This window comes from Hemicordylus capensis, chromosome 2 (genome assembly GCF_027244095.1).
Source record: "Hemicordylus capensis ecotype Gifberg chromosome 2, rHemCap1.1.pri, whole genome shotgun sequence".
Taxonomy (NCBI): Eukaryota; Metazoa; Chordata; class Lepidosauria; order Squamata; family Cordylidae; genus Hemicordylus; species Hemicordylus capensis.
This window is the reverse complement of record NC_069658.1, coordinates 105,023,739-105,040,046: the sequence shown is the minus strand read 5'-3', so window position 1 is coordinate 105,040,046 and position 16,308 is coordinate 105,023,739. Positions and strand designations below refer to the sequence as shown.

The following is a 16,308-nucleotide window of genomic DNA, read 5'->3' as shown; positions in this document are numbered from 1 at the left end:
AGCACATTCTCTCATGTTCTCAGTTGTGCACTTTAACACAAGATCACAAGGTCAGGAATTTTTCTCTGGATGTCCTGTAAGGGCTCTTTTTCAGAGAGGCAGAAGCAACTTCCCCTTGAGCGCCACAGTGGTCCCTCTGCTCATCCTGCTGCAGTTGGATGTTCACTGTACAAACAAAATGGCAGGGAGAGGGAAGCTATGCCGCAGTACAGATAGTCTTGCAGCAAGGGAAAGAACCATTCACTTCGTAAAACAAAAACTGTAAACTCTGGTACGGGAGGGATATCACATACCCTTCCAAGTAAGAGCACCCCATTACAGTGGGGAAAGAGATAACCTTCTACTGAATTGTTGCTGTTGCTTTTTAAGCTACATAAGCACATGCCGTTTATTAAACAATACACCGAAACGCAGTAAAAACTGTTCTAGATTGTGTCTCATCAACAGTGTTTACACTATTTAATAGGTGCCAGTAACAATCATACATAATGTACTCACCTGTATCCCAGTAGCTCTGCCAGGCCTCTGAGGAGGTGATTTTCGATTCTAGGAGATACTCTGGAGGTGTTATGAAATCCCTGAAAAATCAGTTTGCCAGCAGCAGATGTGTGAGAAAAAAGAAATTAATATGGGGATCAATGCAACAAGAGGAGCAAAAGATACCTTGAAAGAGTTAAAGCTGTACAAGCCCTTAAGTGTTCAGTACGTTGGTTTGTAAACATTTCCAGCCCAGTTTCATGGAAGGAAAAATCCACAGAAACCTTTTGGATTAGCCTCCATATAAATGTGTTTGGGACTGGAGCATCTATCTTTAACATCCATGTGTAGAAGGAAGCTCTATCAAAATAAATTACTAGCAACAAATCAATACTAAATGTCTTTAGGCTTGGGGTGTACATTTATTTACAGATATTCTTTATTGTAGTTACAGATTGCTTGTAAAAAAACCTATACACAAAGATATATGAACTGGATTCAACAAATTCTGATATGTGAGATTACTTAAACAGAAGTCATCACATACTTAATAGAGCAGAAAATCAAGGCATAGTGCAAAGCCTGGATTTAACTAGCAGTCTTTTAGGTGACCAATTTTAAAATCTGGATTATGGCCCAGAACTATGAGCTGCTGCAGGAAAAGTCTGAAAAAGTGCTAGGTTCAAGTATGCTATTAGCACATGCTCTGGATGATGGTCAGTATACTAGGATCAGGGATATTGTTACTTCATAGATTGTTAGGAAAAATGTAAAGTGTGCTGTCGATTTGGTGTCAACTCCTGATGGCCACCGAGTCCTGTGGTTGTCTTTGGTAGAATACAGGAGGGGTTTATCATTGCCATCTCCCGCACAGTATGAGATGATGCCTTTCAACATCTTCCTGTATCGCTGCTGCCTGATATAGGCATTTCCCATAGTCTGGGAAACATACCAGTGGGGATTCAAACTGGCAACCTCTGGCTTGCTTGTCAAGTCATTTCCCCACTGTGCCATTAGGTGGCTTCATAGATTGTTACCTCAGTCTAATATTTACCTAGAAATCCCCTTCATTGGAATGAGACAACTTAGGGTGTGAGCATATTTAATTGGTATGACACACATTTAATTGGAAGTATGTTCCATTAAAATCAGTGGGATATATTTTCAAGCCAATTTACCTACAACTGGGGTATCAATACCCTTTAAAATAGAATATTTAAGTTTAATTTGGACAGACAATTGCATGGGGAGAATGTCAATGAGACACTTCTAAAGAATGCATATTGGATTGGGTGCCCAATGAAATCCCACATCATGATAATTTTAATGTCTTTTTTTCCAAGTTCTAAAGGGGCAGCATCCAACCTTTTCATAATGAAAAAGAAATGAAGTCAGAATAATTATTGTATATGTGTTTGTCTTAAGAAAGCAGTCATTGCAAAGGAAATTATTCCCATGCAATAAATACATTTGTCTGAATTTTGCCTTTCTAGTGCCTAGAAATATATGTAACTGCTGTGGTTTCAGACAACAACATTTGTGGAGCAAATTTCTGAATAACTCAACTTGTCTTAAGATGCAGGATCTGGTGCACATATGTCCAAGCCTATGCACAGGTGCAGTTCACCCATAAACATTTGAGGAGTTTCCCCTGACCATTGTAGTGAACACTCCCCAAACATACCTAATCATCTCTATCTTCAATCCCTAAAACATTTTTTCCTTCCCCCGCAAAGTGTCCCCCAACCCCGCCAAAATGAATAAATAATGAGGAGTTTCTCCTCAAGCTTTCCTTCTGTCTTTAGCCCTTTCCCCTTTAGCCTTTAGGGTCTGTGGAGACTTTCCAGTTATCAAATAAAAAGGAAGATGAGGAAGCAGAGAAGAAATCCTTTAAAGTGATGTTGTGAGAAAAATTACGTGGCCTACATTCCACATAAGCAACGGCTTTCATATATTGGAGGCTGGTCCTACTAATATAGTCTGGGCAACTGAATGTAAGAAATTGGCCTGATATTTCAGGTTAACTGCATTAAATATGTGAGATATATATATATATATATATGATGCAGTGCAGCCTTTTGAGGACAGAACATATGCAACTATTAATATCCTCCTGTGTGTTCTTTGATGAAATGCTATTGTGTTAAAGGCAAAATGATATATACATGAAAATCCCATAAAGTACTGTTGAAGGGGCTACAAGCTCATCACAAATGCAGAGACTATGTTGCAAAGTAGGATGCAGCTATTTCCATCATGAACCACATATTCAAACTTTAGTGCCTCCCCCTTGACCTCTTAGATCTGCAGTATTTTAAATGTATCCCAGCAATTCCCCCCCCCCACCCCATAACCTATTAAAATGTTAAATCCCAAATTCTGACTTAGGGTTAGTTTATGGAGCCAATGGATTTGTTAGGGTGAGTGTTTCAGAGAAAAATAATGAAAGCCTCATAAGGAGGAGCCAGTTTATAGCCAATATAGGGGAAATTTTGTTTAAGCAGAAACTGTGGCAAAAGATTTAGCAAAAGATATTCATGAAGCAATGCAAGTAATACAAGAGTTTTTAAAGGACAAATTCAGAGTCCATGTAGGATAAGTATTTCAAGTTCTTATGCTAATCAGCACTGGTATCAGCAGATACGATTGGTGATTCTGGTATTATGAAGAACTGGAATAACTTTATTGAAGTCGAAGCATTATTTTAATTTTGTACAGTTTTTTTACACATCAAAGACAAGCCTCTGCTTTCTGTATATATCAAATACTATTGTATTAGGTCATATTTTAAAAGCTGTTTTGATTACAACAAAATGTTGCAATCTCTATTTTAATTAAAGGTAATTTTTTTATCATCATCATTGCTTTGCAAGCATAGATTTACTAGCATCTTATACCCAACACGGGCAAATGTTAGAAGATCTAACATATTTTCTTTTAAATCAAAAGAAAACCCTTCTGGAAAATCTCCCATGAAAAACAAACCAGTTGAAGGCTAACCTGACTATTTTATTACACTTGAGAAGTATGAATGCTTCAAGGATAATGGGACAGTATTCTAAGGACAGTATGGTGAGGATTTTCTCTTAAAATTCACTACTAACAGCAAAATATATATTGCTGCCTACATTCTAGTGTGTTCTGCCTAGCTTGGATTGCCATTACTAGAAATACATTCAGAATACCAATGTCCACAGATTTTTGTTTGGAAAGGATGTTTTGTTACCAGGTTTACGTATTACAGCTGGTCTAATTACAAATTTTTCTGTAGGTTTCGTTACCCATTCATTTTTCTTTGTTTCAAATGCACAGTCATTCCCAATGAGAAGCATAAGCAGCACATTGTTCCTAGTGAATGTAATGTTACTTTTAATCTAAGTTTGATAAAGAAGTAATTCCCATTGATGTCAGAGGAACACATTGTGTCCTCAGGACTGCTGACTGCTTTCTTCTCAAATATAGTATCTGCACATTAGTCCTGAAAAGGGATGACTGGCATGTTTTTCAGTTTCAAAGCAATTTCAAACTGAATTTATCAGTTACTAAATCAGTAATATAAGAGCATCTTTTTAATCAGCTATATAAGAGCATCTGGAAACCAAATTCTGAGTATTACTCTTTCTAAGCCTTGTTTTTCTGTAGTTTCCTTTCTGGAGCAAATAGGCTGCAATACACTCTCTAGAGCATTCCTGAAATGGTCTCCCAGATAGTAAAGTTCTCTATGACCGTTGTAAAGTAGGTGGATTTGAGGGTTGCAGCTATAATTCAAAAAAAGGCATGTAGAAATATAATCAAGAATTCAAGACCTTACCTTTCCTCTTGGAGGTTGATTTCTTAGATGTGATACACTTCGCCTCAGTGGCACACTCCGTCCTATAGCCTGTGATCAACAAAGTCAAAGCACCATGCATGACCTCTATATATATATGCACACAGCAGTAGCAGCAACAAGTGGCTTTCAAGAGTTCTACTTCAGCCCAGTGTTTATCAAGTGAGATTACTCACAGAAAGAGATCCTTCAAACAAACACTAAATCGGCACTGAATTGGGAGGAATCTGGAACACACACTTGGAGGGGGGGGGGGAGAAGGATCTTTTTTATGACACAGCAGATGAAAATAGCACATGAAAGTACATGGTAATGCACGTACCATTCATTCTGTTAACCATGTAATATACATTGTCATTTTGACGTTCAGACCATTTCTCTTCTTCCATCACCTCCATGTCAATCCAATTCACTCATTCTTACCAATGATTAAATGGGGGGCGGAGAGGAAACATGGAAAGATTGTTATCTTAGATCGTGTATTTGTGGGACATTTTAAAGCCAGTCAGATTAAGCATTGGGAAGATGTTGGCCTTGATAAAGGAAGCCCCACTGCCTTTCTGTCTCCCCGAGACAATGAAATCACATAGTTGTGTCTGCCGCTCTCTGTTTTGGATTGTTCTGTATTAACACATAAGAGAGACACTGAAGGCCAGCGACTATTCCTAATTAACTCAAGTTAAACTAATGAGAGTGGTGGTGGAGGGGAGAGGGAGAGCAATAGAAAGTGGGGGAGGAGGGATGGCCACAAAAAGAAAAGGGATCATTAACTAAAAGGGGCTCAGTTTCAGCTTAAAAGAGTAGGCAGAGGAATGGATACAGTTAGCCAGTGTTTTTCACTGGGGAAGGGTTTGCAAAGATTTGTTCTTTTACTGCACTTAAAATATTTCATTATCACAACACCTAGAAGCCAGTGACAGTTTGGAAATAAATTCTTGCTCCTACCTGGATGCTTCTCAAAGGACAGATTCTGAAGCTGAGCCTTACTGCCTTGCTGCCACCCCTTGCTTTGTCTCTTCTGCCTCATTTCCACCCAGTGTGGCCTCTATGCAGAGGTAGTGGAGGCTCCATGTGAGGACCATAACATGGAGCACAACCAAATGTTTGCCTCTGCAACAGAGCATGGAGAGTCTCTAGTGCTGAGGAGCTTCCAGCAACGCTGTTGTCTCCACAAAATGAGCAGCATCCAGGTTGTAAGCAAGCAACATTCTTTATTATGGCCCTTCTAGTTGGGCAGTGATCACATGGAAATGTTTTCCAGCATCTTTCATGTGGGAGCCATCCTCTATAGATTTACTTTAAAATCACATGATTTGTTTCTGTTCCCCCCTGCCCCAAAGAAATAGTCCCATCTAGTTCACAATATATTGGACTTGGCATGTACCCAGAGAGCATTCAGTTGAATAAAAGGATAGATGTTTTAAAAATAAATAAAAGATATATATTGTATGGCCTCTATGAGGTCCTTGACGCATCACCATCCATCCTGCTGGTAAAAAGAGCTGCCATAGAGTGGTGCCTGTCACTCACTCATAGACACATTTGTGCAACAAATCTAGCTGCTTGATAATTATAGTGGAAAATGCCATTCAAACACATTAAAAGGAATTGCAATACTTTGCTCATAAAGTTGAGCATAGTTTTCATATTATGTTGCTATAGCATTAGTTACTACAACACTACAGCTGCACATGCATCAGATAAGATGACAGAAATAGTTGAGGAAGGTTAAGGAAATATTCACTGGAACGTTATAGTCTAATTGAATACAATTTTACTACCTACATAAATACCTGTGTGGGTGCACACAGATGAATTCAGTGTGAGCAACAGAACAGAACACCCACAGCATGTCATTGATATAATCCTGCATTTCTCTATATCACTAAACACTGATGTGCATGATACACAAATAGCTGTTTAATGATAGATTGAAATATAGATCCTTGTCCCCAAACGATTCAGTCTATATATTTTACAGATAATCTTTTAAAATATTAAGTATCATTGTTTACATCTCATCAAGTTTCTGTAATACTCTTAAATTGATTAAAGAGCAGTGCTGTAGCAGCACTAACATATAGGGGTAGAAAGAGGACATTTTATATTTTCATTCCCCCAGTGACTATGTGTTGTTGTTGTTTTTAAGTCTTAAGTTTATGTTTTAATTTTTTCTTATTGTCAGCAGCTTTGAAGATCTGTTGTCAGGGAGAAAGGTGTCATATCCAGACTAATACTGGGTGCACACAATAGTGTTTTGCTTCCAAGGAGGGAAGGTTGATTTTTGTTGATTCCCATCTTATCCAATCAATCATTGGTGACTCCCAAAAATATGTGCCTGAGGGTCCACCAACCTTCAAGACATATTTTCAAGAGGCATAAAGGGCTGGATATGGAAGAGGAGATTGGCAAAAATCACCCCTCCCCTATTGCACATGTGAATGTTACACCACATGTGCAATGTTACATTAGATGTTGGCCATTATTTTTAGCCTACTTTCCAGTAGGCTTATGAGATCATCCAGCATTCCGTGTGTGTGTCCCATCAACTTTGCAATGCCTGGACCAATAAGAACCAAATTTAGTACAATTGTAGGGACACATAGGGATACCTCAACAGCGTAGTTTGTGGTGATGTCATCCACCCCAATTCAAAATGGCAGATGTGTAAACCTTGAGGCACGTGGGCTAACTTGCAAACCACCAAATTTAGTTGAACCCAATTTGCTGCAGCTGTAAGGTCACATAGGGCTGCCTCAACGACATGGTTTGTAATGATGTTATCCACCCTGATTCAAGTTAATGGATGCATGAATGTTTGAGGTGCAAGTGGGCTAACTTGTGATCCAGCTAACCAATTTGGACCAAATTTAGTCCAGTTGTAGGGACAGTGAAAGGAAAGTAGGCAGATTAGTTCTTATTAGAACAACTTGTTTATTCAAATTGTGGCCATCATTTCCACATTGTTCTCTGCATTCAAACTCTGTCCAACTTAATTTGTGGTGGTGTAAAAGGTGGCTAAATGTGTTTGACTGAGGTACCTAGTGCTCTGCATGTCACTCTCCCATGGGTTAAACCCACAGTGTTTCTTTAACATTTAGAGGTGCACAACCATACAACAGGACTAATAATGCAGGTCCTTAACACAAATGTGTTGCTCACAGTCCTGGCCATCTTTCATTTGAAAGACCAAGAGGACTGGCCCAGCTCAGCCCACAGGGTTACAACTTGCAGGTCTTTAAATATGACTGGAGCACTGTGGCATGAAGCCACAGAAAAATGGCTTCCACCGTGCTACTGTAAATTTAGACAGCAGCTAGGATAGACATTTTTCCCTTTGCCCGTCACCAGGCATACTGGAATAGAATGCTACAGTAGAATGCATGTGCACTCTAATGGCAGAGAGAGTACAGAGACTGTCAACAGACCATAGCACTGTGCTGTGTTTCCCTGTCAGGGGTTAAAAATAACCATGGAAGCTCTCTGGCTGATAAATATGTGCTAATACAAGAGAGGAAACCCTCAGAATGCATCCAGTATGGTAAGCATGTGTTGTGGACATGTGCTACCACAATAGGAGGGAAACCACTTCTTTAATCCTGTTCTAACTTTATGTTGCAAGAAGACTTGGTAAAAAAAAAAAACTTTGTTTAATGCAGGATCACAGCTTGTGAGTCACTACACTGAATACTGGCCACCAGTCATGTCTGGCAGTTTTACCAGAGGTTTGACTCTTGTGTTTGCTGCCACCTAGAACTACCAAAACCACGGAAGTCACCAGGCACTGGCAGGCAACAATACTAGTGCGGTGGGCTGCTTCCAATCTAGTGAGTCACAAGTTGCACTGGCCTGACTTCATGCCACTGGCTGGAGAACCAAGAAGGTTACACTTCTGCTGTATGTCTCATCAGCAGTGCTACCTGCCAGACAAAATGATGCCTTGTTTTTCCAAAGACAGCATGGTAAAAGGAGATATTTCGGCAGAGACAGAAAACGCTGCCCTCCCACTGGCAACAGCAAACATCAGTGTCCTTCTGTTGGAAGTACCTAAAACTGTATGACTTCTGCACAGGCCAGGCACAAACAACAGGGCTGCTCACGCCATATCTGTGCATTGTAGATGCCTATACTGCATAGTTTACTTCTTTGCTAGACTAGTAATATTTGAACTCTAGATCTCTGGCCCCGAGTGTGGAGTACCAGAGGTATTTGGGTCTCAAACCAGGACTCCCAGCAGTTAGGCTCAGGGCCTACATCCAATACCACTTCTGGGCTGTCTCAACTGCAAGCCCAGCAGGCTAAGGTAGGTGCTTCAGGGGCACCACCTAGGTGGCAATATCAGTCTGCCTGAACACTTGGCTAGCAATCCCCAAGGGAGGGTCCCTCCTTATCCACCAAGCTCATCCCTCAGTCTGAGCATCTTGTCTCTGCACCCTTGGCCTTGTTGCAGCCTTGGATCTTGACTCCTTCCTTGTTTGGAGCTGGCACCTGCTTCTGGATCGCTTGATCTTTTGCTGCCTTACTATTTTACCTCTGCCTGTTGGCGACTAAGCATTTGCTCCTGGGGCATTTGGACTGCCAGCCATTTCCCCCTGGATTCCAGAGCTTTACCCTTTCCATGGGGTGAAGCTCTGGGGGACAGGCAGCTCTGGGGGACAGGCAGCTCACATGATAGGATCCCACACTATGTTGAACCTATATACCTCTTAAGAAGGCTGGGCTACTATGCATTTTTGTCTGTAAGTCCTATTGGCTTACAGACAAAAGTATCTATGTATTCTGAGTATTCTCAGTATCCATGCAAAGTCTTGTTGTTTCAGTTTATTTTAGCAGGATCTTAAGCTGGCTTCTCTACCATCTTGATTCAAGGCCCTTCCCGCCCTGTTTTTGCACATGGCATAAAATTTATTTGAGGGGGCAGCATCGGTGCTTAAGTGCAACTATAAACATTCAGCATGAAGGAAAAGATTACTCCTAAGTGTGGGAATCTGGAAAGGGAGAGTCAATGGCACTGGAAAAGCAAAGCAAGGGCTGTAGTAAAAAATGGCTGGTTGCCTTTGTTTTTTTGGGGGCAGAAGACTAGGCCAAGGAGGAACAATTGCTAAAATGCAACTCACCCAAGATTTATGGAAGTGAGCCAAGGCAGTTAGCTAAGATAAGTAGGAGGAGTTACAGCCAGAGGGGTCTAAGACATGAACATGAAAAGAGGGGGCAGTGGTAGAGAGCATGTCAGGATCTGTGTGATTGGGTGGGCTCAGAAGAACTTTGCACCCTTTCTGTGCTTCAGGTCAGTTACAAGATGAAAGCAGAGCCCTTGGGAAAGCCTTTGTTGTCTATACATTTGTTCAGCTCTTTGTCGGCCATGGCCTTGAACGGGGTTAATAATAAAGCATTGGCAGCTTTAGCAAAAGCCGAGGGGATGTGACAGGTAACTGAGAAGGAAACTGCCGGCTGCCTTTGGCTTGCTGTCGTTATTTGTGTCTAACGAGGCCAGCCCGTCGCCAGCCTCTTTGCAGATGAAATGAAGCGATGGGCTGAAACAAGGCAAAGGAGGCGCCGTGTCCTGACAGGCTGAGGTGTGACCTGATGTAGCCTAACCATCGCAGACGTTGTCAGAAGAGCAAGGCGGTGGAGGGGTACGGAGTCCAGAGTTGGGGTGCCTGGAGAAAGGAACTGAAGGAGAAAAAGGATAAGGCTCCAGAATACTTCATTCAGAGCCAGGAAAGGAGTGCGGGGGCAGGTGGGTGGGTGAGAATGCTTTCAAAACACAAAGAAACACTGAGATCTGGTAACATTTATTGAAATGAACATTTGTAAGAAGCCAAACTTTGTCCATATTTCAGATGGGATGCACAAACTAGTCTATTAAAAATGTGCCCAGGATAGATCACAATTTCAGGTGTGCGGAGTAGGGAGGGTTCTTTTTCAGAAAAAAGAATTCCTAGGAGTTGCGCCAAAGTACGGAAGCTGTCTTCACTGAACACAGTGAAATACCTACTGATACAGTCGAGAAGAGCCAAAGGGTTATTCCCCCACCCCTGTCCCCTGGTCAGTTTTCTCAGTAGGATACCTATGCCCATTGCATTCACTTTTGATATAGACACATATGCGCAGTGGGTACTAAGTATATTCATATGCATAGGTAAATATACTTTACTTAGTGTCCATTGGGCTTGTGGCTGCATGGTTATTCTGAGATAAGTGTTCATAGATAGTCTACCCAAATTACATTTTTTTAATTGTCCACAATTGGGTGCACCATTATGTTCCTCTGAAAAATGCAATGAGCTTAAGCCTACATAACTCTTTGCCAGACGATAGCCATGTTGAAGGGCCAAACTGCACCTAATGAGAGAGAAAGATGATCAGATCTCTCTCTCTCAGGGAAAGGGAAAGGGCTTAACTCTCTTTTCAGTGTCACTGACCCAGTAAATTTTGGGGAGCCCTATGCACATTTGAGATTGTTCTTAAAAAAAAAAAAAGTCGGGAGATCCAAGTTCTTGCATCACATGTTGTTTGGTCCTTAATGATTCTTAAGAAATCTTGAACATGTTCTATCTTGAATTACAAGGTCTTACTTTCAGCCAGAACGTAGATTATTTATAGAGAGGTAAGGCCTATATGGATTTACTTCAGGTATATATATTTAGGATTGCAACCTAATCTGAATTTGTTCATCTTTGGCTTGGAAAGAAGAAGCCTCTGGGAAAATGGCAGGACTACAAAATTGCAGAACTCAGTATAAGGCAGTCTTGGATTATTTTGGAAATCCCCACACATCGGGGGATCAGGTAATCTGACTGCTAGTGAGTTTGTTGCTATTTATTTATTTAAAATGTTTATAACAGCCCCTCCAGTATAATGCTGCTCGGGGTGACTCACAGAAAACAAAATAATATAAAACAAATAAAATTAACAATGCTACTAAAAACTGGAACCTATTAAATTCAAATTTAAAATTTGCAAGTTAAAAACCTGCCCAATATGAGCTGCATATAAATTTAAAATGCCTCTCTATAAAGATGGGCCTTCAGCGGTTTTTAATGATCCAGATATTCTTGACTTTCCTGTCACTGTTGCATTTATAGTTTCTTTTGGTTTTCTGTGGCTTCAATCTATTTTCATTTACTTTGTATTGCTATTTATTATTTAATTTGATTCTGTTAATGTCCTTGAATCTTGTTTATGAGGGAAAGGCAAGATAAAAGTATTTTAATAAATACTTATTTAGATAGCATTTGCATTTGCTTTGCATGTTTTAAATATTTTGTGCAGGGCAACACTTCTGTGCTATTCATCAAAGGTATGAGTTAGAAATCTATCAGTTTTTAATTACTCTTTTACAGGTTTTCCTGAAATCTCTCTCACTGCCTATTGCGTAAACCCCTATTTAATTTAGCTATGCTATGTAAAATAAAAAGGGGGGAAATCTGTATACTTCAACAAATGTGATCATATCGTTAGGACATTTCCTCACATGTAGCATAGTCCCTCATACAGTATTGAGGCTGTCAAGTAACCAATTTTTGTCAGAGTAAGCTGGTTTTGATCCCCATATTTGACATACCATAAACTGTTAATTTGGCCATAATTTCAGTGTTCCACAGTTTCAGCAACCATTGATATTACAGGCTCCCAATGCTGTCCATATATGAGCCTCATAAATTCTATTTTATTTAAGAGCATTCCTATGCTTTTGTTTTTCAAACATAATTTAAATAAAATTGGAAGATCTAATTGTAGTATATATCCAGTGATTTCTTCTAGAATTTTAATAATAATTTCACAGAGGGAAAATTGTACATCGCTACCATAGGTGAAGAACATCATTTTTTCATTTACTACAGTACCAACAATTGCCAATATTAGTTTTATTAATGTTATATTTTCATGTTTTTTTCAGAGAAACATGTACTGTTACATCATAAGTTTAGAATATTTTTTCCTCTTAAGTTTAAACACAGAAAACTTAGAACTTCCCTCTAGGGGAGTAGCTAGGGGTAGGGGGCCTGTGTTCTCCCCTCTCCCCAGCAGCCCCTCAGAGAGAGGGAGATAATGAAGAAAACAGGGAAGGGTGGAGCTGGGGCCCCCAGGTTCTTTGAACCCATCCATTCAATTAGAGCTACACCCCTGTTACCCTCTCATAAGCATTCCAAACCATTCCATGGATTCTTCTTCCTAGATCTTTCTCCAACGTTAACATTTTTCTGAAAACAGACATATCTTAATACATGGATATATTTTAGATATATACTCCCTTTATCATAATATTTAAGGGTAAAGCTGAGAATCTCAGGATTATATTAGAAACAACTGAAAGCAAAACACCCAGTTGGACAGCATGGTAATTTAACAGCACAAGCCTGTGCGTGTTTACTCAGAAGTCTCACTCCAATGAAGCTTCCCAATAAATAAGTTATTAGTCTTCTATTGAAGTACCAGTTACCCCCTGCTAACTGGGCAAAGAGGCACCTTTTTAACACAGTGATTCTCATTTATTTAGCAGGGGGAGAGTAACTGGCCTTATCCACACCCAGCACAGTACTTCCAGTGACTGTTGCTGGTGTCTATCTTGTGTTTCCTTTTAGATTATGAGTCCTTTGGGGACAGGGATCCATCTTTGTTAATTTGTTATTTCTCTATGTAAACCACTTTGGAAACGTTTGTTGAAAAGCAGTATATAAATATTTGTTGCTGTTGTTGTCGTTGCTGCTACTTTTCTGATATATTGTTAGCTGGAACAAAGGGCAAATGCTGGATCCTGCACAGGGGAAGGGAAAAGGCCAGAGATAAATTAATATCAAAGCTTCCATTCTCTCCTGATGTCAGCTGAACAAAGAGTTTCACTTCCTCAGCTGAGCACAATAGTCAATCACAATAGGAAGGGCTAAAGTCCTTTCTGGGACATACTGAGTTCATCTAATCCAAAAGGTATTTCCAAATGTACAAAGAGTACATATTGATTAGCAATGAACTGCTCTAAAAATTAACTGTTTTCCTGAAGAACAGGTTAGATACTGAAAGCAGCACCTTTGCAGAAAACACTCTTGTGCTAGTCAAACAAAATATATCTTCAAAAGCAGTTTACCTGCATACTAATCTATACTAATCTATAGATAAACTAAGTATCGTAAATCTGTAATACAGACCACAATCTAAGAAGCACATCTTGCTTTTAATACGTCTGGACATACTGAGGAAAATGTATTTTGGAAGCAAGCAAGCAGGCACCATAAGTAGTATCCTTCAGCCTTTGTAACCTACAGCAATTGTTTTTAGACCCTGTCCAGTTGAACCAAGTTGAAAGGTTCCTGCCAAATTCTAGACGTTTGGTCAATGGCATGAACAGTTGTCTTGACATGCAGTATGCACTCTGCCAATACCATCCGTGATATGTCATGCTGGTAGGCTGCCACCTATTTTCCGGACAGAGCTTCTGTGTTTTTCAAAGCTGTGTGATATGCAGAAGTTGGACAGATATGCAAACATCCAACATGTGCAGCTTCCCCTACCACCACATCTCCAAACCGCACAACTGCTGATGGCCTACCATCATGCAAACATGCAACAGGCGCAGCTTCCCCTGCCACCATACTGGGCAAAGTGCCATCTGTCCCATTTCTGAATATCATACAGCTGTGAAAGTGGCAGCCTACCAGCAGGGCATAATATGAATGGTATAAGCAGCGTGCATACTGCATGTCAAGACAACCGTTCATGCCACTGGCCAAACTTCTAGGATTTCTCAATAACCTTACAATTTGGTTCCTATCTATAAGGATCATCAGTGCTCCAACAGCTACCTTTGCTGCCAGTGCATTTCCAGCTGGTTGTTAGGTTTAAATGAGACCTGGGTGCCTGAGGGACCATTTCCTACCATATGAGATTGTGCAACCTCACTGTAATAATCAGAAGCCCTCCTCTGCGTCTTCCATCATCTGAAGTTAAGCAGGTGGAGACTGGTGAGAGGGCTCTCCTGGCTGAGGAGCCTGCCTATGAAATACCCAGAAACTAGCCCACTAACTGTGAAGTCTTTTCAGAGCTAGGCAAAAACTGTTTTTGTTCACTATGACATTCCAGGGTGAACAAAAAACACGCATAGCTGGTTTTAATGGCCATTTCACAGTTGAGCTTGTTTTTATTCATTATGTGGCCATTGCTCCCGGCTTTTTTCTATTGAATTTGTTTTGTTTCACGGTTCTATTTGAATATGTATGTCTTAAAGGGCAACTTATACATTAATAGATGATTATCTAGATGATATTGAATTGCATGCATTTTACCAGATTTTACAAATGAACTTTACTGTGAATGAAAATAGCTTCAAAACAATAATTCAGGGATTTGAAATACAGTAAACAGCCTCTTAATTAGCTTACTATCTCATTTGCCATGCAACTTCATTCTGTGTGGCTTTCAAGTTTGGCATTTTTCCTGAGTAACACATGTTTTTGCTGTAGACTTTACCATTTTGCAACACCCACACCTGAAATTTCATCTCATTTACCTTGAAAATCTGAAATTGTATACTCCACATGAAGGAATGATTGAGCTTACTTGCTTTGTGCTTAAACTCACAGAGGGGAGCCCATATTGTTCGTATCCAGGCTGACCTGGATGTTAAGATCTTTGCAGGACCAGAACTGAATATTGCCGATGTACCATCTGGTCCTGTTAGATTGGATACTTTACAGATTGTGTTGCCTAAGGAGGCAAACAGGCTGCTTGGACATCTGAGACCTACCACATGTGTGCTCATTCCTTGCCCTTTGTGAGCGGCCAGAGAGGGACTGGGACCATGAGCGGAAGGGATGCTAAATGCCTCCCATCAGGGGGTAGTGCCCTCCATGTTAAAGGAGGTAGTAACTAGACCACTCCTGGGGGGAAAAGCCTATTTTAGGCCCAACCACCTTAAACAACTTCTGGCTGGTTTCTAACCTGCCATTCTTGGGTAAGGGATTGGAGCATGTGGTGGCATCTCAGCTCCAAGCAGCCCTGGATGAAACTGATAATTTGGATCTTTTCCAGTCTGGCTTCCGGCCTGGACATGGGATGGAAACTGCCTTGCTCCCCCTGGTGGATGACCTACATTGGGAGATAGACAGGAGGAGTGCCACCCTGTTGATTCTCCTGGAACTTTCAGTGGCTTTCGATACCATTGACCATGGTATGCTTTTGGGCTGCCTCTCTAGTTTGGGACTTGGGGGAACTGTGATATGGTGGCTCTGGTCTTACCTTGAGGGCCTCTCCCAGAAGGTGGTGCTGGGGATATAGCTCACTTCAGCTATACACAACACGGGCCCATCAGCAACTCCCATCATCTTTTGCAATGTTAGAAAATGATATATTGGCAAAGGCATTGTGAATACAATTAATCATCTTTATTATGATCATAGACCAGTATAAAATGCAGGGGGTGATTACACAGTACAAAGTATAATTCATAATGATACGTTAAAAGGCCTAAGGAAACTTTTAAAAGCATTTAAACACATAAAAGGGCATAAAATAACACAAAAAGGCATACAAGTCATAAAGGTATAAAGGCATAAAAAAGGATAAAAAGGGATAAAAGGCACAAAAAGGCATCACTGCATAAAAGCTTAAGTGATAAAGTACAGCGAGACTATATAACTATATATAAACAGCGCAAAGCCATAGTGCAAAAAAGTGGGAGGAGCATATGTCTTTCAGATTGCATGCATTCCAGTGGGGTGAAACTGGAAGGGACCCATTTGTGTGTCGTAAAGAAGCTGGCTACTGGTTTGGCAATGAACAGATCAAAAGCTGTGGGCATTGTGAGTACATCTGCTATCATCTTCTCTATAGGGCAGTATTCCAACTCCACAAGACCCTTTTCTTATACATTAAGTACATAAAGATATTTTGTGTCAATATGCTGTTTTGGATTTTGTTTTGTTCTGGGTTTTGTTTTCTCCATTTGTGAAAGTGAAAGTGAAAGACAACTTTGATGTATTTGAGGTGGCATAGGCTCCCACCTC

At 40.4% G+C, this 16,308-nt stretch overlaps 1 protein-coding gene and 2 long non-coding RNA genes across 3 annotated transcripts in view; 1 reads left to right on the top strand and 2 right to left on the bottom strand.

Annotated features, from left to right (window-relative positions):
* Window positions 1-4,321, bottom strand: part of ALDH1A1 (aldehyde dehydrogenase 1 family member A1) — an 87,165-nt gene extending 82,844 nt beyond the window's left edge. Inside the window, exons 1-2 of the mRNA XM_053295366.1 lie at window positions 4,289-4,321; window positions 499-578 (exon numbers count right to left, since the gene is read on the bottom strand). The gene's annotated coding sequence lies outside the window, so the exon portion shown is untranslated. The remainder of the gene's footprint in view (window positions 1-498; window positions 579-4,288) is intronic.
* Window positions 1-16,308, top strand: part of LOC128344680 (uncharacterized) — a 62,056-nt gene that overhangs the window by 4,993 nt on the left and 40,755 nt on the right. The window lies entirely within an intron of this gene.
* The window catches only part of LOC128344681 (uncharacterized), a 47,759-nt gene continuing 43,613 nt past the window's right edge, over window positions 12,163-16,308 (bottom strand). Inside the window, exons 2-3 of the long non-coding RNA XR_008315986.1 lie at window positions 15,542-15,627; window positions 12,163-13,067 (exon numbers count right to left, since the gene is read on the bottom strand). This is a non-coding gene — a long non-coding RNA (uncharacterized LOC128344681). The remainder of the gene's footprint in view (window positions 13,068-15,541; window positions 15,628-16,308) is intronic.